This window comes from Corvus moneduloides, chromosome 2 (genome assembly GCF_009650955.1).
Source record: "Corvus moneduloides isolate bCorMon1 chromosome 2, bCorMon1.pri, whole genome shotgun sequence".
Lineage (NCBI taxonomy): Eukaryota > Metazoa > Chordata > Aves > Passeriformes > Corvidae > Corvus > Corvus moneduloides.
Window position 1 is genome coordinate 6,029,094 of NC_045477.1, and position 26,794 is coordinate 6,055,887.

At 43.3% G+C, this 26,794-nt stretch overlaps 1 long non-coding RNA gene across 1 annotated transcript; it reads right to left on the reverse strand.

Moving 5' to 3' along the window:
• Window positions 1-9,828: 9,828 nt before the first annotated feature.
• Window positions 9,829-23,617, reverse strand: LOC116440475. Its single transcript, XR_004238630.1, has 4 exons — window positions 23,416-23,617; window positions 13,770-13,937; window positions 13,146-13,279; window positions 9,829-10,401 (listed from the first exon to the last, which is right to left on the reverse strand). It is a non-coding gene; the product is annotated as an uncharacterized LOC116440475 (long non-coding RNA).
• Window positions 23,618-26,794: the final 3,177 nt, after the last annotated feature.

A 26,794-nucleotide genomic window follows, 5' to 3' on the forward strand; every position in this document is an offset into this window, starting at 1 on the left:
GGCCTCAAATGACCTCAAGTGACCCCAATGACCTCAAGTAACCCCGGATCGGGGCCTCAAACGACCTCAAGTAACCCCTGGATCAATTGAAAAATTCTCAAATGACCTCAAGTAACCCCTGTGACCTCAAGTGACCCCAATGACCTCAAGTAACCCCAGTCGGGGCCTCAAATGACCTCAATTGACCCCAATGACCTCAAGTAACCCCAGATCGGGGCCTCAAACGACCTCAAGTAACCCTTGGATCAGTTGAAAAATTCTCAAATGACCTCAAGTGACCCCTGTGACCTCAAGTGACCCCAATGACCTCAAGTAACCCCAGTCAGGGCCTCAAATGACCCCAATGACCTCAAGTAACCCCAGTCGGGGCCTCAAATGACCTCAAGTGACCCCAATGACCTCAAGTAACCCCAGTCAGGGCCTCAAATGACCTCAAGTGACCCCAATGACCTCAAGTAACCCCGGATTGGGGCCTCAAACAACCTCAAGTAACCCCTGGATCAATTGAAAAATTCTCAAATGACCTCAAGTAACCCCTGTGACCTCAAGTGACCCCAATGACCTCAAGTAACCCCAGTCAGGGCCTCAAATGACCTCAAGTGACCCCAATGACCTTAAGTAACCCCAGTCGGGGCCTCAAATGACCTCAATTGACCCCAATGACCTCAAGTAACTCTGGATCGGGGCCTCAAACGACCTCAAGTAACCCCTGGATCAATTGAAAAATTCTCAAATGACCTCAAGTAACCCCTGTGACCTCAAGTGACCCCAATGACCTCAAGTAACCCCAGTCAGGGCCTCAAATGACCTCAAGTGACCCCAATGACCTTAAGTAACCCCAGTCGGGGCCTCAAATGACCTCAATTGACCCCAATGACCTCAAGTAACTCTGGATCGGGGCCTCAAACGACCTCAAGTAACCCCTGGATCAATTGAAAAATTCTCAAATGACCTCAAGTGACCCCTGTGACCCCAAGTGACCCCAATGACCTCAAGTAACCCCAGTCGGGGCCTCAAATGACCTCAAGTGACCCCAATGACCTCAAGTAACCCCAGATCGGGGCCTCAAACGACCTCAAGTAACCCCTGGATCAATTGAAAAATTCTCAAATGACCTCAAGTAACCCCTGTGACCTCAAGTGACCCCAATGACCTCAAGTAACCCCAGTCAGGGCCTCAAATGACCTCAAGTGACCCCAATGACCTCAAGTAACCCCAGTCGGGGCCTCAAACGACCTCAAGTAACCCCTGGATCAATTGAAAAATTCTCAAATGACCTCAAGTAACCCCTGTGACCTCAAGTGACCCCAATGACCTCAAGTAACCCCAGTCGGGGCCTCAAATGACCTCAAGTGACCCCAATGACCTCAAGTAACCCCGGATCGGGGCCTCAAACGACCTCAAGTAACCCCTGGATCAATTGAAAAATTCTCAAATGACCTCAAGTAACCCCTGTGACCTCAAGTGACCCCAATGACCTCAAGTAACCCCAGTCAGGGCCTCAAATGACCTCAAGTGACCCCAATGACCTCAAGTAACCTCCAATGACCTCAAGTATTGTCTACCAGGGCCTGTAATGACCTCAAGTAACCCCTGGCTGAATTAAAAAAGACTCAAGTGACCTCAAGTAACCCCTGTGACCTCAAGTAACCCCGGTCAGGGCCTCCAATGACCTCAAGTAACCCTTGGATCAATTAGAAAAGACTCCAATGTCTTGTAATGGAGTCAGTGGACACAAGCCAGCTGGCCGATCACGTCTCATCCTTCCTGGCCTCTCCCAGCCCTGTGCAGTGTGTTTGAAGGGAAAGGGCAAAGGCAGCTGTGAAGATAACACACGCAGTGGTAATTTATCACACTCACCAACAGTGGGTGAATAGGATGCACCTGCTCATGTTTCCCACTTACCAAAAGAACATTTGAACATTTGTCCCCCTCTTTGGCATAAAATTTCAACCAGCAAGGGCTCCAGTGTGGGGAGCCCCCGGCTCAACAGTGGATCCTGACTGCATTAACAATGCATTTCCAATGTTCTTTTTTACAAATGATATGTTGTGTAGTGGTTTGGTCCAAGATACTCATTACTGTTTATCTTCTGTGAGATAAGAATTAGGAGAAACGCAAAGCAGGCACCAAACTTGAAAGAATATAAAGAAGTTTATTAACAGACCTAAAAGAGGGGAAAAAAAAAAAATCATACCACACCTTCAGAACTGTCCTCCTCCCCCCACCTTTCTTCTCCCTTCTCCCACTGACAATGTAAAAAGACAACCCTTGAGATGTTCAGTCTGTTTACCACCTCCATAATAACCTTGTTCAGTCCATTTAGAAAAGAGGAGTCTCTGCTGGCATGTGAGTCCCTTCCCACGACTTGCAGCTTTTCCCACAACTGCTTTCGAGGGTCCACTCTTGAAGTTTTTTGGGGTACAGTTTTAAGGTTGAGCCGTTCAGAAACAAAAGTTCTCTTCACCCATCTCTGGGAGTATTTCATCTCTAAGAACAGAGGCCCTTCTCCTTCCCTGGGAGCAAAGGGTCTTCCTCATTTTCATCTTTAGGACTATCTCTGGGAGCATCTCTAGGAACTGAAGTTTTCTCCTTTCCCATTTGGAGCAGAAGTCCTCATCTGGTCCATCTCTGCCTGTCCAAACTTCTCATGAAATTACAGCTGCGTCAGCATCTGCCTATCTCAGCGCAGGTGTTTTTGCTTGCAAGCTGAACACTCCACCCCCCAGATCTTCATGAGATTACAACGGGATACTCTGATATATCACAGCTTCACAACAGAATTTCAGCTTTAAGCATCTCCTCTTTCTCTTCCCTCAGGTTTTCAGGTCTTCACAGAAATAAAAGTGTTAATCTCACCTCAGCCTTGCAGCTGGAATGTCAATTATCACTGTTGGTCACCTGACCCCTGCTGGGACAGCGGTGCCGCTTTGTTGAAATCTTGGCTGCACTGGAGAGGGAGGGGGGGGTTCCGAGCCTCTCCGGCTGCCCACAGCCCTGCTGGGGGGGCTTCCGTGGCTGGAACAGGCCCATCGGCTCCAGGACGGCCGTGGCCCGGCCTGGCCTGGCCCAAGCAGGGCCTGGGCTGGGCCCACTGGCCCCTGCACGGGGCCCGCAGCCACCTGTGCCAGCACCGGAAACGAGAGAGGGCTCTGCCCAGGGTTTGTCTATTCTTAATTGTGGATCACAGGGGTGGTCACAACTTTAAGTGGCTTAAAGAATTGTCCATATTCAAACTGGCCACTGATAGGTTCTGTCAGGTCATAGAGAAAGCTGTAGGAAGAACATCACTTCCGAGACTTAGCTTGCTAACCTATGACAGGTTGATTCCTTCCCAGTCGCTGTCCTGGTGGCTACCCTCTTCCCTTTGCTCCTGAGGCTCTCTGCACTTCTTCCTGTTGGGGGTTGTAAATACTCTGCCATTATCCTTGCCTGTACCTTTACCTTTTCCTCATCCCTTCTTTCATATCTTTTATATACCTGAGATGCCTTTCTAAACAATTCCTGGAAGAGGCCACTTGGCCACCTCTCTTGTCCCTGCTCCTGCTGCCTGTGGGCTCTCACCCTCTGACAGCCTCCAAATTCTTTGCAAAAATCACTCGTTTCCCCAGTGACCCAAAAAAAATCCCTTCATGTATCAGGCCAGCCTTTGGTGACGTTGTCTCTTACACCACACACCAAAGCTGCTCCTTGTCCAGCCGCAGTGTCCAGACACCCCTGCAGGACACCCGTCCAGGCCCCCGGGCCGCCCTCGCAGCACCACAAGCTCTGTGAAGCACCAGGACACAGCTGGGCACAGCTGACAGTGTCACAGGGATGGGCAGGTGGAAAAGACATCCTGCAACCTCATGGGGCCAGGGGGCCACTGCCACCCTGCTTAGGGGGTGTCAGGGTCAGGCACCGCCCGGCGCTGAGCCCCATCTGTCCCACAGCCTCAGCTCGGTCCCGCACCTCCCCACAGGCACCAGACTGTGCTGCCAGTTCTGCATTTCTGCACTCAGCCTCGGCACTCCTCCCCACAGGTTTACCCCCTTACAAACCCAAATCCTCCACCCTGGCTCCATAATGGCCCAGGGAGGGGTGGGGCTGATGGAACAATCCCTGTTTTCCCACTCCTGGGAGCCAGGAATACAGGAGACTTGCAGCTGGCCCTGTATTAGACTGCAGATTTTGAACATAAAGCAGAGAACTTCCCAGTTCTCACTGTTCTCTCCCTATCACATAGCCTCTCACTGCTGTTTGCCTTAACCATATTTCTACACACTCCCCTTTAACCAATCCTTTCCCAAACTAACACCATATTTCCCCCTCTGAGCATCTGCTGAGACCCTTTCTGGATGCCTCTTATTGCCCCCTCTGGGCATCCATGCCCTTAATTACCTCTGGGAGAATGTGCAAACTGTCTCAACATTCTCCTAAAGGACCCTTTGGAGATATTTTGGGATCATCATCCCTACAGTCAAGACCCTTTCTCGACTTTCCTTTGTTGCCCACCCAGGGCACTCTGCCATGTTTTACTCCCCAAAGTTGTACTCACCGGTGAGATTTGCCAAGAACCTTCTCGACTTTCCCTTACTGCCTCCTCTGGGCATCCACGTCCAGTGGTCCTTTCCTGTGGACTCTTTGTGGACCCCCTGGTCCGCCTCTCGTCTGTCCCCTGGACAGTCTCGGGTACCCAATCAATCACCTGGTGCTGGCCAGTGCTGAAGGGACCTGGTCACTGAAACTGGGTGAGGCACCTCCAGCTCCTCTTGACACGTTCTGTTCTTGGACGGTAGAAGGATCCCAGATGAGCTCCCAATTGCCAGATGTTTATGACCAAAAGGATACAGAGAAATCCTGCAACTTTTTTCCATAAAAGGGAGAGAGACCACTGGGGCACACACACCCACGGGGTTTTCTCTCTTAGGGTTTTGGAGGGCGCAGCCTCCTTTTATCCCAAACTCCTGGCTGCATGGTGCCCTCTTCCTTGCCCCACTGGCTGAAGTACTAGGAAGGTACAGCCTTCCTGAACTGCCCACCCCATATCCCCCCTCAAACCTACCGTTTCACCCCAAAGTTCAGAAGGTCAGGCTTGTACAGACCCTTGTCTGTTTCAGGAGCCGAGCTGTCTGGGCTCTGCAAGAAACCTGCTGCTTGAAGCCAGTAGAGACATTAAGATCCATTTCAAAGACATTGACACCCATCCCTTCACCCATCCAATTGTTGGTAAAGACATCAGCTTTCCTTTCATACTGAACACATGAGTTTGTGAGGGATGTCAGCAACATCAGGGAAAATACAAATCTAATGAAGGTGGGACAGCAAGGTAGCCCTGAAACAATGTGAGACTGAAATATATCACAACACCTATTTCTGAAAGAAAATTATATAAACCAGTAGTAATCAGGTTTGTGGAGCTGTTTTCTCTCCATATGAAATGGTTTTGGTATTACAATACTGGGAATGGTTTTAGTACCCATATTTTGGAAAGGCTGTTTGGAAGCTCGGGGGAGTATGGAAAAAGACAAGGAAATCATTCGAGGGCTGGATAAAATTTTCTTTGTTTAGTTTCTCAAGAAAAGCCAGCTGCATTGTGTTGTGATCACAGTTCTGAAAGCGTACAAGAACAAATGCCTGGAATTGGGAGCTAGAGAATGTCCAGGGAGAAACACACCATTGCAAGCAGGGTAAGAGAGACTCCTCCCATCCTGGGTGGTTTTGGGGGCGTATGGATTCAAAACAACTCCTAACAGCAAAACCCTGTAGGGCATGAACATATAAGCTATAAAATATCACTGAAGATAAATTTCGTTAGGCATCATGCAGATCAAAATGTTGAACACTGTGGTCATGGTCCAGAAGCACAATTATCCATTAACAGCAAGTCCGTCACCCTCCAAATTATCTTTTGTCTTTTGGTTTGTTTTTTTTCCTTTGAAAGAACTATATTTATTAAAGGAATATGTAATTACCAGGTGGCACCCAGACATTCTAAAGGGATCAGCTTATAGTGTTTGAAGTGATGATAACAGCATTTCAGACATCACAACTGTGGTCACATTAAACAGTGACTACCAAATTTCTGAAAGAACATGATTTTGAGTCTGAATGAAAAACCCATTTGTTGCCCTTTTTTCCTATCTGTTTGTTTGTATGTCAGTGCTGGAAATGATGACTATTGAGTGACATCTAGTGGATATGAAGATGCTGAACACCAGCATTTCAAAGATACAAAACATTTTGAAGTATGTCAGAGTTGTAGTGCTGGCAAAGGGACCACATAATTAAAATGCTGTGCATTGTAGCAAGATGTAGGTAACAAGCCAGAGAGTCAGAATCCAGCTTTTCAAGGAAATAGAAAATAAATCAAAATGTTTTGGATTTCTCTTTTTCAGATCAATTCTTACGTAAAAAAATCCCCACACTGCTTCCTGCTCATTGTCCTGCTTCCAGCTATACTTTATATAATCTCTATACAGAGACTATTTACCAGCACACTCCCTGAAATCCACAGCCTGTCACACACTTGCCCTGGTATGATGGCCAGGGCCTTCTGATATGTCTTGGATGGGTATTTTTCCTTTTTCATTTCCGTTTCATTTTTCACAATTTAATATGTACTTATCCTTGAGGCTTACTGGCCACAATAAGTCTGGGGTTGCTTTATAGTGAGTCGATGACAGAAAAATTGTAGTTTTTTGTGAGAGATTATTGAAGAAGAATACCTGAAATGCTTGCCTGCCTTAATTCTCTTTTTGGGAAAATGTGTTTCAGAGAAGACCACATTTCAGAAACTGAGATACAGAAACTTTAATTTTTGGAGCTGAAGGGAAAAAATATCAACAGGAAGCTTTTATATTCCAAGGGCATGATTCATCAGGTGTCTTACAGTACACTTAAATTTATTCATCATAAGTATGTAATTGTGGGCTCTGGGTTTTTCACCTTGTCCACAGAGACTTACCAGGGCTCTGTAGGAACTATTAAGCTCCCACTCATTTACTTTGTTTCCCAAATTCATAAATGTTAATTAATTTTTTTTGGCATTTTTATCAGTCACATTTTAAACAAGTCCCTGGATACAAAAAACGACTGATATTCTATTGATAAGTTAAATCCAAAAATCACTACTATGGGACATGTGGGTGAAATGGTAGAGAGTAATATGTTTTGATTACTCATGGATTCTTATAGTGAAATATAAGTTATAAGTAGTCAGAATGTTGGTGTAAATGAATTCATCAAGTCTGATCTTTGATCGGTTGTAAACTAGAGCATAGCACAAAGTGCCATGCTCGGTTGTTATACTGGATAAATTTGGTAGGGATTAAGCTATGTGTTACAGATAAGCTAATCACATCAATACAAAATTTACTTTGTAACACAAGATCAAAAATTTGAAAAAAAAAATCTTGATTCAGTGGCTCTTGGTCTCTAAGTCTAAGTATTCTTTCCACAAATATTTTCAGAGTCAAGCTACAAGGACCAAAAGTGAGCTGCTTCCTCATTGGGACATAAATTAGTGACATGCTCTATTTTTTTGACAGGTGGATCTCTACATCCCCGTGGTCCTCCCTGAGCTGCAGGGGTACAGCTGCCTCACCATGGTCCCACCATGGACTAGAGGGGAATCTCAACTCCAGCTCCCGGAGCACCTCCTGCCCCTCCTTCTGCACTGACCTGGGTATCTGCAGAGCTGTTTCTCTCACATGTTCTCATCCTGCTCTTCTCTGGCCACGATTACATCTGTGTGATATCTTTTTTTCCCTTCTTCTTAAATATCTTATCACAGAGGCGTTCCCATCATTCCTGCTTGGCCGGTGGCACGTCTGTCTTTGGAGCAGCCAGGAACTGGCTGTGCTGGGCATGGAGGAAACTTCTGTCAGCTTCTCACAGCTGCCATCCCTGTGGCCCCCCTGCTACCAAAACCTGCCCATGCAAAGCCTTCTGGTTCTTGTTGTTGCTGCAGCTGAAATACTTCTGCAGCCTTTTAATGAAATAAACCTGTGAGAACTAATTTAGCCTTTCAACTCAGCTACACAGTAGATCCCTCTCAGATTACTGAGCATTATAGGCAGTTTCATTCTCTCTCTCTCCCCCTTTTTTCCGTCCCAGCCCTGAGCTCTGGTCAGAAAACTGACAGATATATAGAGACATTTCTCATCTGGAGATGTGCTTGGTGTTTGCTAAGCCCTTCAGGGCAGGTATGAAGCAGCACTGAGCCTTGCAGAGCTGGGGGCAGCTGTGACCTACAGGCCTGTTGGCTCACGGGTTTCAAATCAGTGCTGCTGCAGATTCCAAATCACTGCTTAGCTGCAAGCCGAGTTACTGCACACAAACTCTGCATGAGCAGGAGCATCCTACCGAGGGATAATAAAAATGCTAATAAAAACGCTGCTGCCACGAGCCAGGGCAGCTGGATGCCAACAGCTTCTCTTGAGCTTTACAACCTGAGAACATGGAGCTTGGTATGAGGCACAAAATGGAGCTGAAAGGTAAAGGACACTGGCTTAGGGCTTGAAGACAAGTTTCTGGTTTGTGAGCTGGAACTGATTCACAGCTGGAGAACAAGGATTGTGCAGCACTGCTCAGACCTGCTGTCAGTCTGAAAACATCTCCTTATTGCTCTCATCAAGTGCATGCTACCAAATTAACAGCATTCAGTTCCCAGGAACAGTCCAGGGAAAGGGCTGAAACTCCAGCCTGAATGAGGTTGCTGGAGGGTTGGGATTTTTTTACTGTTGTTGCTAATTTAGTAGCAAGTCTGGACACTGACTGCAGATTTTTTAATATCTTTGCTTATCAAATTGATCTGAACTGGACCACAAAGTCCAGGAACCACTCCTGAGGTAGCCCACTTCTCCTCCAGCCATGCGTGCTGTTGTTCTCAGAAAGGAAAAGTAAGAGAAATCCTGTTTCATGGCAATTGTATAGGAAGGACTTTTTTTTCTTATCCGCTTTCTAAGTGTGACATTGTTAACTTTGCAGATAGTTTTGAAGTTTAAGATGTTTGGGCATTTGTATTTATTTATTTATTTTGGGGAATCAATAACTCATCTACTTCAAATACTGTTAGACTCATTCTTGCCAAAAAAAGTTTCCACTCCAAATCTGTTTTTTTCTCTGCATGTACATAAATTTTTTCTGATTTCAGCTATTTAGCTATTGACGATTCAGAACAAAATTAATTTCTTTTTTTACTGCTACTAAGCCTGAAATACCTGTGCTTTTAAGTGTTGTCTCAGACAATGTACATGAAATATTTGTTGGATTCTCTTTCTTAGACTGTAGATTGTGGAGAGAAAAAGACTCTTAATGTTACAAATTCCAGTTTTCAGAATGGGAATAATTGTTATCTTTCTTTTCATTAGGCATTGTTTGGGAAACATAAACGGATGAGCTATAAAATAATATCTCCAATCTAATTTTTTTCTTTCTATTTTTAATATTTTTGGTCAGAAAACTCTGATCCTGCAAATGAGGCATTACAGGAGAAATCCCGCTGAGATTGTGCTGCAGTGCTGCTTTCTTTATGAGCATCATCTTGACCCACACCCATGATTCCAACAAAGCACCTGGAGGAAGGGACAGCTCTTGAAAACCTGACTGATCTCTTGTTTGGGGGTCACAGAAGGTCATACACCTCCTCCCTTTCACTCTCAGTGACTGGGGGAATCCTAATTTTGTACAGGATGGAGAGTTCTTGCAAAAGTTTGATACCAAAAACCGAGCCAAAGCCACCCTTAACCAGCACAAAGGAATACCAAAAACATAATTATTATTCTCCTTGTGAAAGCCAGAAATATTTTCCTTATTAGTCAGTAAAAGGTATGTTCTAGTGCGTATATTTATGTTTTATGGTACATTTTGTCTTTCAGTGGTTGCTGGCATGAAATCTTCCCATTTAAGTATGTTTTACAACAATATAGTGACCATTTTTATTCAGCAAAGGTACATGGAAAGCAGGACAGGCTTATAAGACTTGAAAATGAGACAGATAGAAGTCAGTACTGCTTTTTTCATTTTGTGCAAAAACTTTGGAGAACGCTTCTTTCTTTCATTTCAATATACCTCATAAGGTCATCATTCAAACACCCAAAAAAGAAAGCTGGATTTTATTGTTTTTTTATTGTAAAGACCCCTGACTGTCTTTCAAAGTTATACTAGAACTGAAGTTCAGGCAGGCTCAGACCCTCAGCTTTCTTAATTATTAATATAAATAGTTTGGAAGTCTTTAAAGATGTGTGCCATAAGGAAAAAGAAGAATTAGAAACTTTCAATCTGAGCTGTACACAATTGTCCTGGTCCCAGATGGCACAGTCTTGTGCACGTGAATTATCCCAGTGACTTCACTGGGATTTACTTGTGTGGGCAAAGCTGCTCACAAAGAAAGAGCATTTGCACTTCTGGAGTTCTTCCCTGCAGAGAGAAATAGAAAAAGCTGTGGCTGTACAAAGTGTCAAAAGCAAAAATGTGTTATTTGCACTCTGATCTATGATAATAAATCATAACAAGAAAATCAATTTTTTCTTTGAATCAGGATTAAGAGCAGCTAGAATTACTTGCAAAAATGCCACGAGTAGGCAAGAAATACCAACAGCATAAGCAGATGAACAAATTAACATCAACTGCTGTAACATCCTTCCCATTTCCTGATGGGCAGCAAATAAAAGTTCAGGAACAACACAGCAACTAGTTTTTCTGCATCAGGTCTCTCCATGTTTAAATTAAGTTCATAAATTAAATTAGACATGTTATTCTATACTAGTTGCTGTTAAAATCGAATACTGTTTACTGCTGGTATCAATATATTATCCAATTCCATTTGCAGCTCCACCAGTGGTCATTAGTTTGCCTTTGGCAAACCCTGCAGGGATTTTACACAAAAGCTATTTAAAACATGTACCTTTCCCCGTAAAGCCCAGCCATGAAACCTGTGCTTTGAAAGTGTAACACAACAGAATTGCTTTTAAGGATAGTGTCCTGAAAATTTACAAGCTGCCAAGGTCAAATTACAAAGTTGCAATCAATGGATATGAGGCTCGACTAGACATTATTTGGTGGAGGGAGAGCACTCACACATCCAGCTCCCATCAATACGCAGTGCTCTGGTATTCACTGCAGCTTTCTCCAGTTGGTTCCCACTGTGATCTCCAGAAGACTCTGAAGAAATTTGTTGTAGTAGTACAAGGAGATCATGTGAAAAACCCCTGGGCAAACGCCTGGTTGCTTTCTCCTTCCATATTTCAGCAATTTTCAGGATTATTGGGAAAGTTTAATTGTTTGTTTATGTCCTGGTTTGAGACAAATTTGGAGGAACGTCCAAATGGGAACGTCCTCTGATAGAAGGTGGGTTACAGCCGCCCCTCCCCCACCAGGTTCAGGAAAAAACTGGTTTATATCCTAATTTATAATCAGGATTTTAAAAAATAAAAATAAACTGTTTTCTTGCTTAACTGTGCTTACTTTTTATTACTTTCCCTTTCCTTGTCCTCTTCCTTTTCCCCTTTTCCTCTTTCTATCCATTCTCTTTATTTTTCCTTTATTTTTTCCCCTTTCCTTGTTGTCCTTTTCATCTTTTCCCTTTATTTTCCTTTTTTTTGATTTTGACTCTCTCCCTTTTTTTTTTTTTTTTCCAATTACTTTTACCATAGAAAAAGACAAATCAAAGTTTGGGGGAGAGGTTGTGGGATGTTTGTCTCTTGTGGCAATGATCATCAGTGAGGGAATGTTTCCTGCAAGGATTCACACTGTAATTGAAGGAGGTAGTTGAGCTATTGGCAAAGGCAATCCTTATCCTCAGCATTCATTATTTAGTGAAGTTTTAAGAGCCTTAAGCAAAAGGTTAGAGGTTAGAAAAAGTTTCTGGGATTAGAAGAAGTGGGCTAGACATATAAAAACCAAGGGAGTCCATCTAGGCAAACCCACACCTAACCACACACTGTTTCTTAGTCCAGAAAAAAGACACAATTAGAAAAGCAGAAATTTAATTTAATTTAATTTAATTTTCCTGCTTTGTTGAGGTTCTTGTAACAACTTCACCAGCATTGTTTCTAGACTGCAAGTCACTGCTTATCTATTGATGTGATTTTTTCCTCTCATTATTTCCTTGGAGGAAAAAAGAAAAACAACCTTAAGTATTTATTCAAGTATTTATATATATATATATTTTTTTTTTTGAAAAGGGCTGGGGTCGGTCCATTTCGTGTTTATTTTATTTTAAAATGTATGTGGTTTTTGTGTATTTATGTGAAAGAAGGAAAGGACAAAGAAAATTGTGGCTTGCATAAGAAGCACTAGATGGTGCTGTGAAGAAAAGTATCCAAGCTAGGTCTCAGCAGCCTAACCTGGGTGCTGAAATTTGGATAGCCACCTTTGTTAGCTTTACAAAGCAGGGATACATTGCTGGTTAGGATTGCACTTGATTACTTCCCTTAGGGTTGGACAGTGGTGGGAGCTGTCATCTGATCAGCACATGGAAGAGGTCGGGTTCTCCAGGCAAATGCCAGGAAATGGAGACGTCTTGTGTGACCTTTAGCCCAGTCACAGGTGGCAGCTGAGACCTTCTCAGATGAGAACCAACAGTAGGACAGGATTTTAAAATCTGTGGGGCATCACCATAGAGAGTGGAGCAAAGCTCCTACAGGTCTGTTGCAGCCCAAAAGATGCCGAGCACCATTCTGAGCTAATTAAGGCATCAATGATTTCCTAGCCTGTTATAGAAGCTATGAAAGTGGTGCCCACAATTCCTGCCAGCAGAGAGCTTCACATCAGGATGGTAAGTACTCCCCTACCCATTATTTATCCTCCTGCCTGACAGACATGATCATCTGCTCAGATGCAGCCTCCGGGCTTTGTCTCCTTTTAAAATTTTCCCTTTGTTCCAGCTATCAGCAGAGGGAAAGGTCTGAAAATGCAAGTGCAGCTGCCTGGGCTGCAATGGCTCTGCAGGCAGTGGTGCTGAGTGCCTGCCCTCTCCATGGGAGCAGTGTGGCCAAGGGCTGCAGCTTGCAGTTTCAAGCCAAATGCCATGAAAATGGCCCAGCCCAGTGCTGACGGTGAGATGTCTGTACTCACCACTCCCAAATTTGCAACTATTTAATTCCTGAATAGACACCAATCAATTAATTTCCCCCAGGACAAATGGTGCAAGAGTTTATTACCTGAAAGACAAGGCTCAGCCCTTCTGCGACCGTGTTAGACATTTCCAGTGACACTGCTCTCTTCCTCTTCACCATCCCTTCATTCAGAACAATCCCCTTCTACTCTTCCTCTCCCTGACTGCCAGAGTCTCAATCTATGAAAAATGGATTCATACAATTTTATTTTATATTGATGTTATCCCTAAACTTCAAGAGGCATAATTTATTTTGCCATCTTTATGGCATTCCCACTTATTCTTAAAACACTTCAAAACACAGCAGATATACAGAAGGGAGCTTGAATGTCTGGTGAGTGGGGTTTTTAAGTTAAAATTATAGTATTTTAATACTTCACATGCAATGATCTCTTTGTAAAGTTTTCATAATGTCAGAGAAGTTCATAGAGTAAATTAGTTTGACTTCACTCGGAGTGCTAACATTTATAAATCTACAGTGCTGCCTTTCTGAATATATTTATTGCTGCAGAGAGGAAGGGGGATCAAAGGGCTCTAACACTTATTTCTGCCATCATTTCTCATCTCCGGCACAGTTTGAATTTTGTATACATAGCAGTTTCTTGCTCCAGAGATGTCAGAAATTACCTGGAGACTGCTTACAGGACATTAGAATAGAATATGGACAAACCTGCGAAAGAGTAGATGCTGCGTGCATTAAATATTAATGGCCCACATAAGTCACGAATCCAGATTTGCTTGCAGATTTGTTGTGTGCTCTATTTTGCAGTGTGAGCAGAGGAATAAAGCTAGAGTCTGTCTTCTCTGAGCGCATTTCTCTTCCACATGTTATTTTAGCCTTGACAATAATAAAAGGAGAGAAATAAACAATGCAATATTAGTGATTAAAAGCATAAAAACACATGAGGAAAATGTCTGATTGTAAAAGATCACCAAAGTAACGACAGTAATTTCTGGTTCTGCAAGGACTGAGGCCTTGAGATGATAAATTCCCAGAACCTGGGAGGATTATTGAGTTCTTAGCTTATCGCCTATTAAACACCAAGCCACCCAACAAGGTGCCATTTTCCCCTCAGCAATAAGAGAATTTATTTTTTAGATTTTCAGCATCATGGCTCACTCTAGGATAATGCTGTTTGAAAAGCTCCACCAGGCTGAGTCATACAACCTCAGGAGAACTTCATGGTTTTGATAAAAAATATTGATGTGATCCCTAGAAGGTTAACCCCCCCCCTCATCCCAGGTGAAAGAAGAGAACTCAAAATTTCTCAACCATTGTTTCTTAGCATGGAGTTCATAATTTTTTTAGTGTTTTGGGATGGTAGTACCTTGAAGACTACACCTGAGACATCTTATTGTCTCAGTAATTTCCTGTGTGATTGAGCAAACCACACCAAAGCAATTTGAAGAATCACAAATGCCTTCTTTCTGGGTGAGAGGGGATGGAGGGAAGATGTGCCACACCCATGGTGTCTGGTTTTGGGCAATATTAAGTATATCTGTAGTTAAACAGCAAATAAACAACTGCTGTGATATATTCTGAGAATCTGGAATTATTTGGGATCATTGCAGCCATGGGGCTTGACCTTTTCTGTAGCACAGAGCAAAAATCTCCTCACATATTTCTTCTGGAGTCCCAAATATCTGAGGCATAGCATTCCTTCTGAAAGATAGTTGGCCCTGGCTTAAGTGCTTTCCATGTTTGCGGTTAAAAGGAGAATTTTTAGTGCAATTATTACTAAATGCTATTAATAATATTAGAAATCTAATGGTGGGAGTGAGACCACGACTTTTCCTTTGACTTACAGCAAGCTTGCTTGCCAAAGTCACTCCAGATTGTTTTGTCTTACTTGTTTTTTGCAGAATTCCGGTGCTGGAGGCTCCATAGCCTCCATAGGAATGTGGCCCTTAGGACACAGTTGGGCCCTGGCAATAAACAAACCTTCCATTTATTTTTTTAAATGTCAGAAGACAGTTTCACCTGGGAAACAAACTGGGGGAAGCTTTAGATTTCAAGTTTTTCTACAGGTGTTCTCCATCCCTACCTTTTACTGCCTTGACAGAAACTGCTAGTCCCATCCAGATTGTCTGGTTGGCTGTAATTTGAGGTGGATTTTTTTAGGAAGTGCATTCAGTGGCTGAGGACTCTTGTGGGAATCAGAACTCCTCGATCATCTACCATGCAGATTTTGCTGTTTCTTCAAAGCCGGAGAAAGGGAGTTCTAAAGTGATTTTACAGATCTATCTTCTTTTGTAAGAGTTATGGAATAGAAATGAGGTAATCACCCACGTATCAGCTAGAGTTTTGCTACAACCAATAGCTGTTAAATAAATGTTATTTGCCTTCTTCTGATCTTCTACATCTCTGAACTGCCAGTTTCAACCCAGCAGTCAAAAGAGGCCATTGAGAAAGAAAAAGAACAAAGAGTGCATACTTATTGTGAAAATCATGTTTCAGAAAGTCACTGTGCATATATCTGGGAATTTAATTTTCAAGCACAGCTCCCTGAACAGCTCCCTGCACAATCTGGCATTATCAGGGAGCAAAAGAGACATTAGGGGTCGTCTCACACAACTGCTACATTTCTTTAGTCATGGAAGTACCCACAAGACAGTGGCATTTACAAGCATCCTTCCACCTTCTGTAGTGCTGTCCTTGCCAGCAGAGAAGGCAGAAGTGAACTTGTTAATCCACATAAAATCGGGAAGGAATGACTTTGTAATAGAAATTTGCAATGTGAGGAAATCAGCGGATACACTTTTAAAACTGCAGCATAGTGCAGTTTCCTGCACTTCCTCTTTTTAATTAGCCTTTTTATTTTCTGAGGTAAATTTTAATGAGTAATTTAGTAGAGCATTGTGGTATTTTATTCACTACTGAGTTATGATCCTATCAACAGTATTACATTTGTTATTATTGTTATTACTATTATTATTATCTTCATGACCACACAATGCAGCTTCTGGAAAATAAGTGAAGGCTGGCACTGCACCACCAACAAAATAAATACAGAGAAGTGTGGCTAACACTGAAACATATTCACTTATTTTCCATGCAACACTTTAATATCATTTGCTTTACTACTTTATGTGGTAATTTTATTTCCATCCACTGATAATTTAGAATTGCTTTCTACTTGAATTCTGAAACTCATCCTGAATTATGCAACTTGTGTCTGAGATCACCCCTATTCTCACTTTACAGTTGTACTGACTCTTCTTAAAATACCAACATATTTCCAAGGAAGGAGTATGAAATATTTACTTTCAACCTCACTTGGCACCTTTTGGAAAGGAAAGAAAGAAAAAAAAAAGGGATAATATAAAAGAATGTTACCAGGAATATTGCTGTGGCTAGACAGCAATACAAAGGACAGACTGAATTCACTAAAATGTGAAACTTAATATCAGAATTGTAATTTAGTTTTGAAAAAGTGTTTTTCAGTCTCCTGGTATCAGGAAATAGTTACCAAGCAACACCGTAGATATTGGTAATGCAGGCAGATCTATTCAAATAAAAATTATTCAAAACATTGTCATTATCAGTGGAGCTATGTTATTGCTAGATTCATAACCCTTGGTATCCAGACACTTTCATATTCTACTTCTTGAGCAAAAATCTGCTTTTCCTGAGGAAGGTGCCCTTAAACTTACCTCTGTTAGAGGAAGCTTGTGGGGATGTGCCACCATCTGCTGTAGTTCCACCTGTATTTTGCTGGGTTGAATGCAGCAAAGGCTGCCAAGCACAGAAGGGCAAGTAGATAGTGAGTACATGCACAGTGTGTGTGAGCAGCAGCAAAGGAATAAGAACACTTTTGCAGCTTTTGACACGGGATTTCAGCAAGAACCTTTGTATTGAATTTGAAATGTTCAATTATTCCTCAGGAAAACAGCAAATAAATGGTTTAGATCCAGAAGGATCTCCCTGTTGCCTAGAATCAGCCTACATTTTTGAAGAAGTAGACAGCCCAGCTGCTGAATTGTGTCTTGCAAGCTGGCTGCATGGTACAGAGCCAGGGATTGCCAATCCCTTGCCACGTGGCTTTGGGCAGATGCACCATGGATATTGCTGCAGATTGGGTCAAACTGGTAGGAAAAATCATGGTCCTTGGCTGCAAGAAGTTCTAGAGCATCTTAAAGCAGGCAGCTGAGTTAATGGTCATCTCCAAAGCCCAGGAAGGAGGCTTATCCCTGTTCAATGCAAAGATATGTGCAACTGGAACCCCACTGGCCAGAACAATGGACTTGCATTTCAATTCTATGCAGCACTGGAGAGTTTAGGGGACACATAGACACTGCAGGCAGTCAGTGATCGTTGTTGCAGCACTGCCCAGCTGTATAAAGGGAGTCTGGCCCAAGGAAAGGCCCTTTCAGAAAGGAGATTTGAGTGTATGTTTATCAATTCCCCACAGAGCGGTAAAAAAGGACACTTTTCCTTTTCTTGAGAAGGTGCACCATTATATCCAAGTTATCTGATGCCCTCATCAACTTCATCTCCTGGATGAAACAGATCATAAGACCCTGACTCTTTTGCTTGACCACTTGGCCCAAGCATGGAAATGGTCCTGAGACCTGTGATAAATGGAAGAAAAAGTGTCAAGGATTCAGGGGAGGGCTATAAAGAAATAGCAGCTGTTTGGAAGGTCTGATTTACAGTAATAATACCCAATCACCTCAACCTGTGTGTTAAACAAGCTGCTCTAAGGTCACCTGGAGCACTCTCTGCACCTCAAGGGAAGATCTCCCCTTCTGGGCTTTTTTTCTGTATCAAATGGCACAAGGAGAACATTTACTTGCGGAGTTTGGGGCATCCCATTTCCAGCTGGTATCTGACTGTAAAACAAATGATATCTGGCACAAGTTAGAAAGACTTGAGCTTGGGCTAAATCATCAAGTTGGAACTGCCACCTTCTGCAAACAGTTTTGGGGCTGACACTCATGAAAGGCTGGGGGACACAGGAGGGGTGTCTGCTTTTGCTGTTACCAGTCTCCTGATCCAACAAACCAGGACTGCTGGACTCGCCTCAGTAGAGCAGAAAGGAAGAAACAGCAAGAGCCAGCAGGGCAGGGATATCTGCTTTCTATCTCCTGTCTCCTGTGAGGACAAAGCAAGCTGGGGAAGCCAGCAACCACTTAGTTCCACTTTTAAATTTAGGCTGGAGGAGATGCATCCATTTTAACATGTACATCTTCTCAAATGATAGTGACATCTTTCTTTCTTGGTGTAAATGCCTGTAAGGACCACAGTTTGGATCCTCAAGGGTTGCCTGCTGTGGGCAATTAAAAGGTTCTGATAAAGACAGTCTTTTGTCACAGAGATCTCTCTTCATAGGCAGTGGTAAGAGTAACCCTCTTACAGGATGATAAACATTCTAAGCTGAAGATTACAATTTTTAAATGCAAACCCTGTGACAGAAAGCCACAGTGCTCGTCCTATCTCGTAAAGATGCTACATGCTGTATGTTTCTGAACTTCTGTCTATGCCTATCTTCTTATAACATAGAGAGAGAATGATTTGTTACAGTGTTTGTGCCCAATTTAATTTAAGATGAGAAATCAGCGAGTAGGAAGAGAGGGTGGAAGGAGGGGGGCAGGACCTGCTCCATTTACAGCTCTTAAAAATAGCATGTGAAGCCAGAAACATATAAAATTGAACTAGCCATATCCACACGCAATGCATTTCCAAACAGAGAGTATCTACAGTGCTTCCCAATTGTGTTCAGTTCACTGCAGCAGGTGACCCCAATTTCTTTGAAAAATCTTTATAGCAGTCCTTTTTCAGAGAACCTGCATGGGGTGCTCAGAATAAAAGTCAAGGCCACAAGAGTTTCACTTACTTGGGCTTCCTTTGGATTAAAGTGTGTGGATTACATGACCAGGGAGAAAGCTGGAGGACAAAGATGTGTCACCTGCGCATGGGCGTTTAAAGCCAGTGGCAAGATGAGTTGAAGATCATCAAAATGAAAAGCTGAGACATCTGTTTTGTTCGCCACCTGGAGGGCTCATGCCCTGCCTCTGTTTCTTTCTCTTACTGCTCCCATGTGCCCTGTGGCTGTTGTGGGTTGGTCCTGCCCTTGGCAGCCAGGTGGGGTTGATGCTGCTGGGGCCCCCCCATGCTGGTGATGTTGCCCTGGTTGGATCTGTAAGGGTTGGATCCCAGGTGGATCTGTAATGGCAAGGCGGGCCCTTGAAGGGATGTCTGGGATGTCTGTACTTTGGCCAAGCTCTTTTCTTGCTCTACATACTTGTTAAGGGAATGGACTCACTTTGGTTTTGTGGCTGTTAATAAAGCAATACAATGGAGAACAGGTCTGGTTTTATGTAATATTTATGTTAATGATTATTTTAGGGGCGTTGGCATGTGAATGACCACAAAGGGCAAAAATCAAATTTGCTGGTGACACCATGAGGGCACCAGTGTAAAGAGCATCAGGCTGTCACAGGAGGAAGAACTGGACGACCTCAGGGGAAAAAGTAATAGAAGTGGAATTAAATTTTATAGTGCAAGTGTAAATGGGCTTGGCCTTGGGGACTATTATCACTTTTTTGCTCTATAGTGGGAGCTCATTAGCTAGGGATGACTGATGCTAGAAGGATCTGGGGGTATTGGCCATGGGACAACTGAGAGCCACCAGTGCTGTGAAAAGGCAATGACAATCCAAGAATGCCTCTGACAGGTTACTTTCAGTAAGGATGAGGGAGAGTTCATGCCATTTTACAGGCTACTACTTAGACCTCATCTGCAATACTGTCTCCAGTTTTAATCAGCCATAGCTAAGAAAGATGAATTCAAGTATGAGCAGTTTGCAGTGAAAGGCTCAGATGTGTCTGAAAATGGAGGGAAAAAAATGTGCTCGAAAATCACCATGCTCGAGGAAAATCCCAGACTATGATATCCCCTAGTTTGTTACTTCAGGGTTTTTTTTTTTGGTATTGCTTTAGCACGGGACATTTAAACGCTAGATAAACAAAATACAGTTTGCTTTACAATGAAGAACAACTCCTCTACCCATTTGCAATAACAAAAGTGTGTATCTTTGTGCTAAAATGGCCAATTTAAATTGGATTCCAAAGCTATAGCTTAGTCATCAACTTGCAGTTTGTAGTAACACAGGCCTGAATATCTAAAACAATTTCCAGTGGTGCATAAATGACTTCATGGCATTTGGAAATATGTACAGGAATGGCTCCCAAGCCAGCCGAAGTTAATGAAAATAAAATTAAAAAAATAATAATAAAAAGTGGAGAATTTTTGTATTTTCATTGTAGTCTTAATTCATTGTTATACCTACTAGAACATATAATATTCTTTTGCAACTATGATTGTATTTCATCATCTGTGTTAGCCACCACACACTTTCTGGCTACTTTATCCTCTTTTCACTGCTTTCCATACAGATCCAGTCTGCATGGCATGGCAGGCTTCAGGAAGCTGGAACAGTACCTCTTGGCCATGAACTGAAAACAAGCAGGAGCCAGAACACCACAGCTGCCTCCTCTCTCACCCTCTGCCCTGGGTCTCTCTGGAGGTCTGGGGCCAAGTGGTGGTGTTGGGGGGTGTCTTGGCAGTGCCCAAGTCACTCCCCAGCTGTGCTGTGTTTAATGCAGGACCTGAGCATTTCATGGTTGTGCCTTTTTTCACCCTCAGCTCGTGCAGAGCCAGTCTGAGATGTTATCAGTGAGTGATGCACAGATTTTCGGCTCTGTTATATCCAGGGGGCTGGAGGGAGTTGAACTATTCCTGCTGCCTACCTACTATATCCTAGAATTTCCATCCATTTTCCATAGATTGGTTGAGGAGGGGAAGTCTCTGAGGATGCTGTCACTGTTTTTCTTTCGGTGGGAAGTGTGAATTTTACTTTTGGCACACAGATCCTAATTCTGAAAACTAATGCACTCCCTTACTTTTGGGACTGGGCCATCTGTTTACAATAAGAAAGGTAATGGATGTTAAACCCATCTGTGGTCTCTTCTCAGAAGCTGCTTGGTTTCCCCAGATCTCCATTCCCTCCCTCTCTCCTCACCAGCCTTGGAGGTGAGTGATGCTTCCTGTGGGACACATCACAGTTACCTGCTCCTTTCACTTACTGACAAAACGCCATTGTTTAAAAGTGATTTTGATGTAAAGCTTAAATGAATGAAAGGTTTGGAGCACTGTTTTGTTAAATAAACAATGGGTGAGCAAAGATTTTCTCATAAGGCAGGGAGCAGGCTGCAGCCCATGAGCAGCCCTGTGTCCAGCTTTCCTCTACCCTTTTCCTAAGGGACCCTCACAGCCTCTCCCTTCTCACACAACTTGATGAACACCTGCTTCTTGACTAAAATTTGGGTATTCCACTTGTGTGACAGGAAAGACCATGGTTACTTTTAAGAAGCATCAATATACTTCAAAGCACGTAGCAGAGAGTTCCTTCCCTGTGTTATCACCTGTCCAGATGCCTTACTCAAAATTACTAGACACATTTGGGGTATTGGCATATCTGCATTTAGACCAGCTAGTATCTGATGCCCTGTCCTGTAAGAGAGGGATGGAATGGTCACACAGCTTTCCTGTATCTTCTTACAGGGTGCAAACCCTGTCTCAGAAAAAATGTTGGGCTCCTGTGACCAAACTCGTCAACTGCTGTTTGTTTAAGACAGAAAAAAAAGTTTCAAGGCCTTATCTAGGGGATACATGGAAAGGTTTGCACTGAGCATCACTGTGCATAGTCTAGAAAACACCTACTACAACATTTTGTAAAATATATTTTGAGACTGAAAGGCCAAACAGTATAGAGATGCTAATCAGCTTAACCTGTCAATATCTGTTTTCTGAGCGTGGACCAGAGAACAGTACCTTGGATACAGCACAAACTGACAGACAATATTATTGTCAAGCAGAGAAACTATCAGGTCATACTTTAATTCTTCTCAGCTGTCCAGGGAGTTTATTTAATCTCCAGTGCAAAGGGAGGATTCACAGATCTATCTAGCCTAGGCAGAATAGATGTTGTAAAGGCATATTTAATGGCATGTTGTTAAGATTTTATCATGGCCCCTTGTGGGCTTGGAAATATGGAAGCTGCAACCATTCTTCTGCCATAGCAAAGAAGATACCCTTTTTAGAATAGTTTGTGATCTGCAATACATAATCTTTACTGCAGATAGCATCCTGAAGATTACTAGTTTTATCTATTTCTTGGTCAATTTGAAGTCTCTTTTTATAGTCTGTGAAAATACCTGTATGCACCTTTGTACATGTCATCCAAGAGTGTTTATAAAGTGCAGGCATGCTCTCTTTTTTTCCCTCATTTCTTCAGGAGCATCACTGATGTTTCTGTACTACAAGATGAGTTTAAAGTAGTTCTAGTCTGAAGTAGACCCATATAACCAGACTGAGATAATCTCACAGATGGAGCCCTCAGGAAAATATGCAGATGCTCAAGTCTCAGACTGCACGGAAGGCCAGAGCCTGGCACTGGTATTGGACTGCAGGAGAGATGAAAGCTGTGTAAGATGTGACCAGATGAGTGATCTACCCAGCCTGGTGGCAGGGCTAAGAGATGGGAGAGAAAGGTTAAGCCAAGGAGATGGACCAGTAGAACCATGCTCTGGCCTCTCCCACATGGGAGCAGAGACCAGAAAGAAGCAGCAACGCCCATGAGCCTCAGGCATAGACCAGGATATCACAGAACAGCAACAGAAAAACATTTCCTTCCAAGTAGTTTGAAATCTGCAAATTCAAACTCTCACACAAGAAGGGGCAGAAATTTGAAGTGTGGCCTTTTGAATGTTACTCTGACCTGGGCTTTTCATTCCACCCCCATGCAAACTACATCAGGTGTAGCAAACCCCACAGTTCTAACAGTGATGTGTTAGCATTTTTTACTTAAAAAATTCCAAAGGACACACATTGCTGGGTATTTGTTTGTTGAGCTTGTCTAGGTTTGCATGTAAGCTTAAGCCTTTAATAAAGCATTAAAGGTAGGATGGGAAAGCTGCTGCCACTGCTCCTCAAGCCACATTTATCACAGTGCTTTTTAAATCAGCAGCACAGTTACCACTGTTACTGATACTTAACCTTCGAGGTGGCTAGCCAAAATTTCAACTCCTAAATCTAGACATATCAAAGAAACAAGTCAGTCCATCTTATTCTCAGTTGCTCAAAGTTTCTTCTTGGCTAAAATGAAATTAAAAATCCAGCCCATATTTGCTATGATTTTACCTATGTCAAGACATCCTGTTAAGCATAAATTGTTTTACTTGCATCTCTGAAAATTCACAAATCTCAGGAATTAGAATGCTAACAAAAAATAAATTAAAAATTCAGTACCTACAGACAGCACCTTTGTGGAGAAGCCAAGCCCAAGAAAAGCCATGTGTATCTGAGGAGTACTCCCAGACCATAAGCACGAGCAGCATTAAAGCTGGGTGGGACAGCATTGTCTCTGCTTCTGCATTTGTTAAGGTATCTGATGTGCAGAGGAAAAATAAGGCCACTGCTGACAGTGCTGTTGTGCTGGCTTCTTTCTCAAAGCGTTGTGCCTGGGGAAGAAGAAAGCACAGAAAACATTGTTGACAGTTCCATTGCATAATGCTGAAAATGCTGTTCCTAGGTTTTCTGTAATCACTTTTGCCTTTAAACATGTGATTTAGTTATAAATTATCACCCTGACCACAAGCACTTCCTCCATAAACTCACTGAAAAGCAAATTAACCTTTTCTCTCTAGAATGAACTCTCTTATTAATATGAGAATCAATTCAGTCCTTTTTGCTTTGCTAGCCCCAGCCTGTTTGCACTTTCCAGGCTGAGTAGTGACTGCCCTGTTAGTTGCTTAAGCAGAATTAATTTTAAGAGCCAATTAAAAAACTCCAGCCCAATAATACAGGAAGTGATGTTCTGGAAAGCTTTTCATTACCGCATCTGTGGTTTCTTATTGAAAAACAGAATGTCTAATTATTGCCCTGATCCTTCCATCCTGACCTTGGGCCAGCTCCACAGGTGGTGAACACCACTGCAGTTTAACGCACCAGCACAACTTAGTAGCGTATTATTATTTAGCACCTGTTCTGAAGTGGTATGCATAAAATCTTACTCATAGAAGCATGTGGGCTTTTTATTACCTGAGGAAGAATTCATTCAAAGAACAGAAGTCCACCAAGACCAAAGGAACAAAGTCTGCATGCAGTGATGACAGAGCTGCAACAGAATCCAGGTGCTGGATGGGTATGGACACACAGGGCAACGGGAAAGGTTACACAGGGTTCTCACTTTCCTATAGTCACTGCAGATGCTAAGGAATATTTTCTCCTCTGCTTGTCAGGCTATCATCTCTCTCACCAAAACCCAAACAGGGTTAGTAGAAAGACATTTCCTCTTTCTATACTCTCTCTTTTTTTCCTAGACTCAGTGACGTAGCTTTGGTTTTCCTCTCCCGACCACCATCAATGTATCTCTCTTTTGCAGGGAAGAATGCGGAGCAAGATGCATCCATATTCAGTCTCACTAAAGAATGGGGTCTGAAAAGTTAATGCATTCAGACTTCTGATAGCAGCAAAATAATTAAATCTGCAGTAAAACACTGACTCATGTGGTACCTTAGCAAAATGTCAAATTTCATGGTGGCACAGCATCACTTCTGTCCCCAGGCTCTCAGGAGTGTTGTTTGAAACTCTTTGATGACTCAAAGGAGATTAAAAGCATATGTTTTTAGGACACTTTCAGAAACATAAAAAAGACAAAAAGAAAAAAGCTGAGATTCTGTGGCAAAGGCTGAAGGTTCCTGCAGAGGGAAATGCTGAGGAGAGCTCTTTCACACAACTCCTGCCTACATGCAAGCTTAGGGACGTGATCCAAACCCACATCCAAACCCCCTGGTGTTGCAATGGGGATACTGCAACACGTGTATCATACAACAAGGCCCGTGGAAAAGAATTATCTATGGACGGATTCTTGGTAGCTGTTTCAGAGATGTTTCTTTCTCCAGCCGCACGGCCGGGGCCCTGCCGAGGAACTCTTACAATCACGGGACCCGAGGGTCCTTCCCGCGTAGGGGAACACAAAACAACCAACCGGGAACGAGGCTGACCAGGGGCAGGGAAACCCCGTGTCTCCCCTCAGGGCTCCTGTCCCAGGACCACGTGGCAGGGGGGAAGGGACCCCAACATTTCACCCGTTTATTTTTAACAAAAAGAGATTTAAAACTTAGCATTGAAAACAACTGGATAAACATAACAAGAACAGTTTCAAAACAAGACAAGCCACCCTCCTGAGTCTTTAAATGTCCAAACAGATGCTCTGGAACATCTTAAGGCTGACAGAAGGGAGACAGGACTCTCCGGGCATGCTTTGTGGGGAATCTGAGGCAGGAGAGGGTTTCTTCCATTTGTACCTATTGGAACTCTAAACAACAATAGTTAATTTCTTCCCTCCTCCTCTTCATCCCCCACTCAGCATTGGAAAGGGATTTTTGGGGAAACAATGGCAAAGGAGTGGTTTTGTGAGGGAAACCATGGGTGAAAAAATGGATTGGGAATACACTGGGGGTAATAGGATATAGGGTAAAAGGAAAAGGTGGGATTAGGAATGGGAGACTGTAGGGACTGTTCATAATGCGGATATTGTCTAACATGACTATGATTTTTAGCATATATACTGCCTTTTACAGAAACACCATCAGGCCCAGTGACCTCTGCTGCTTGTAACCCTTTTCTACCTTGCACAATTTTGAACTCTACTACTTCTCCATCTCCTAAACTTGGGATGTATTTTTCAGGGTTATTCTTTTTAATAGCAGTTCTACGAACGAATATGTCTTCTTGGTTGTCACATCTTGTTGTAAAACCATAATTTTGCTTAACATTATACCGTTTTACTATTCCTAAAACCTTAGCTACGGTGATTTTTTCCTTTTTCTGAGTGGCTGCTGTTTTCTGTCTCGCTGTGTTTTTGGTTTCTCTTTCGCTTTTGCTCTCTCCCATGTTGGAATTGCCAGGGCTGCTGGGGCCATCGGGGCTGCTCGTGCCTGCGCGCTCTTCCTGGGGTCGCATTCGGGGCCGCACGGGCCACGCCGCTCAGCTCCCTGTGCACGGCCACTGCCTCTGCTCTCAGCTGCGCTGCTGCTGCCTGGGGCCGTGCCCACGTCTCGGCTGGGCCCCTGAGCGACAACACCCCTGCTCCAGTTTGCGTTTCGGCTGGGCACGGCGCCACTCCACCACCACTGCTGCCCGCACGCCGCTCCTCTCACAGGGCTCGCTCCACCATGTGCTGCATGGGGCTGGGTGGGCACCACTGGATCGTGCCTGCTCCCGCCACGCCTTGCCCTGCTGCTGACACTGCAGCTCGCGTGGCTCTGCCCGTGCACGGGAACTGCCTCGCTGCTGTCAGAGTGCTCGGCACACGTGGCCTGGGTCGCACGGTCCCTGAAGCAGTTTTAACTTTGCAAGGACGCAGCTGACATTGCTCAACAGTCTCGGTAATTAAATAATATTCACAAAAGTATTCTTCCATCGGCATATATTTTGACTCAGAAATTAACTGTGTCCAAACAGTCTTCCAAAAGTCTTTGGTTAGAATCAAATCCCAAGAAACGTAGGAAAAGTTCTTAAACAACCATGCCAGGAAGTGTTTCAGCTCCTTTTGATCTTGAATTAAGCTAAAATTTACAAATCGTTGTTCAAGAATCTTTTCAAGTTTAAGATAAATGTCCATATGC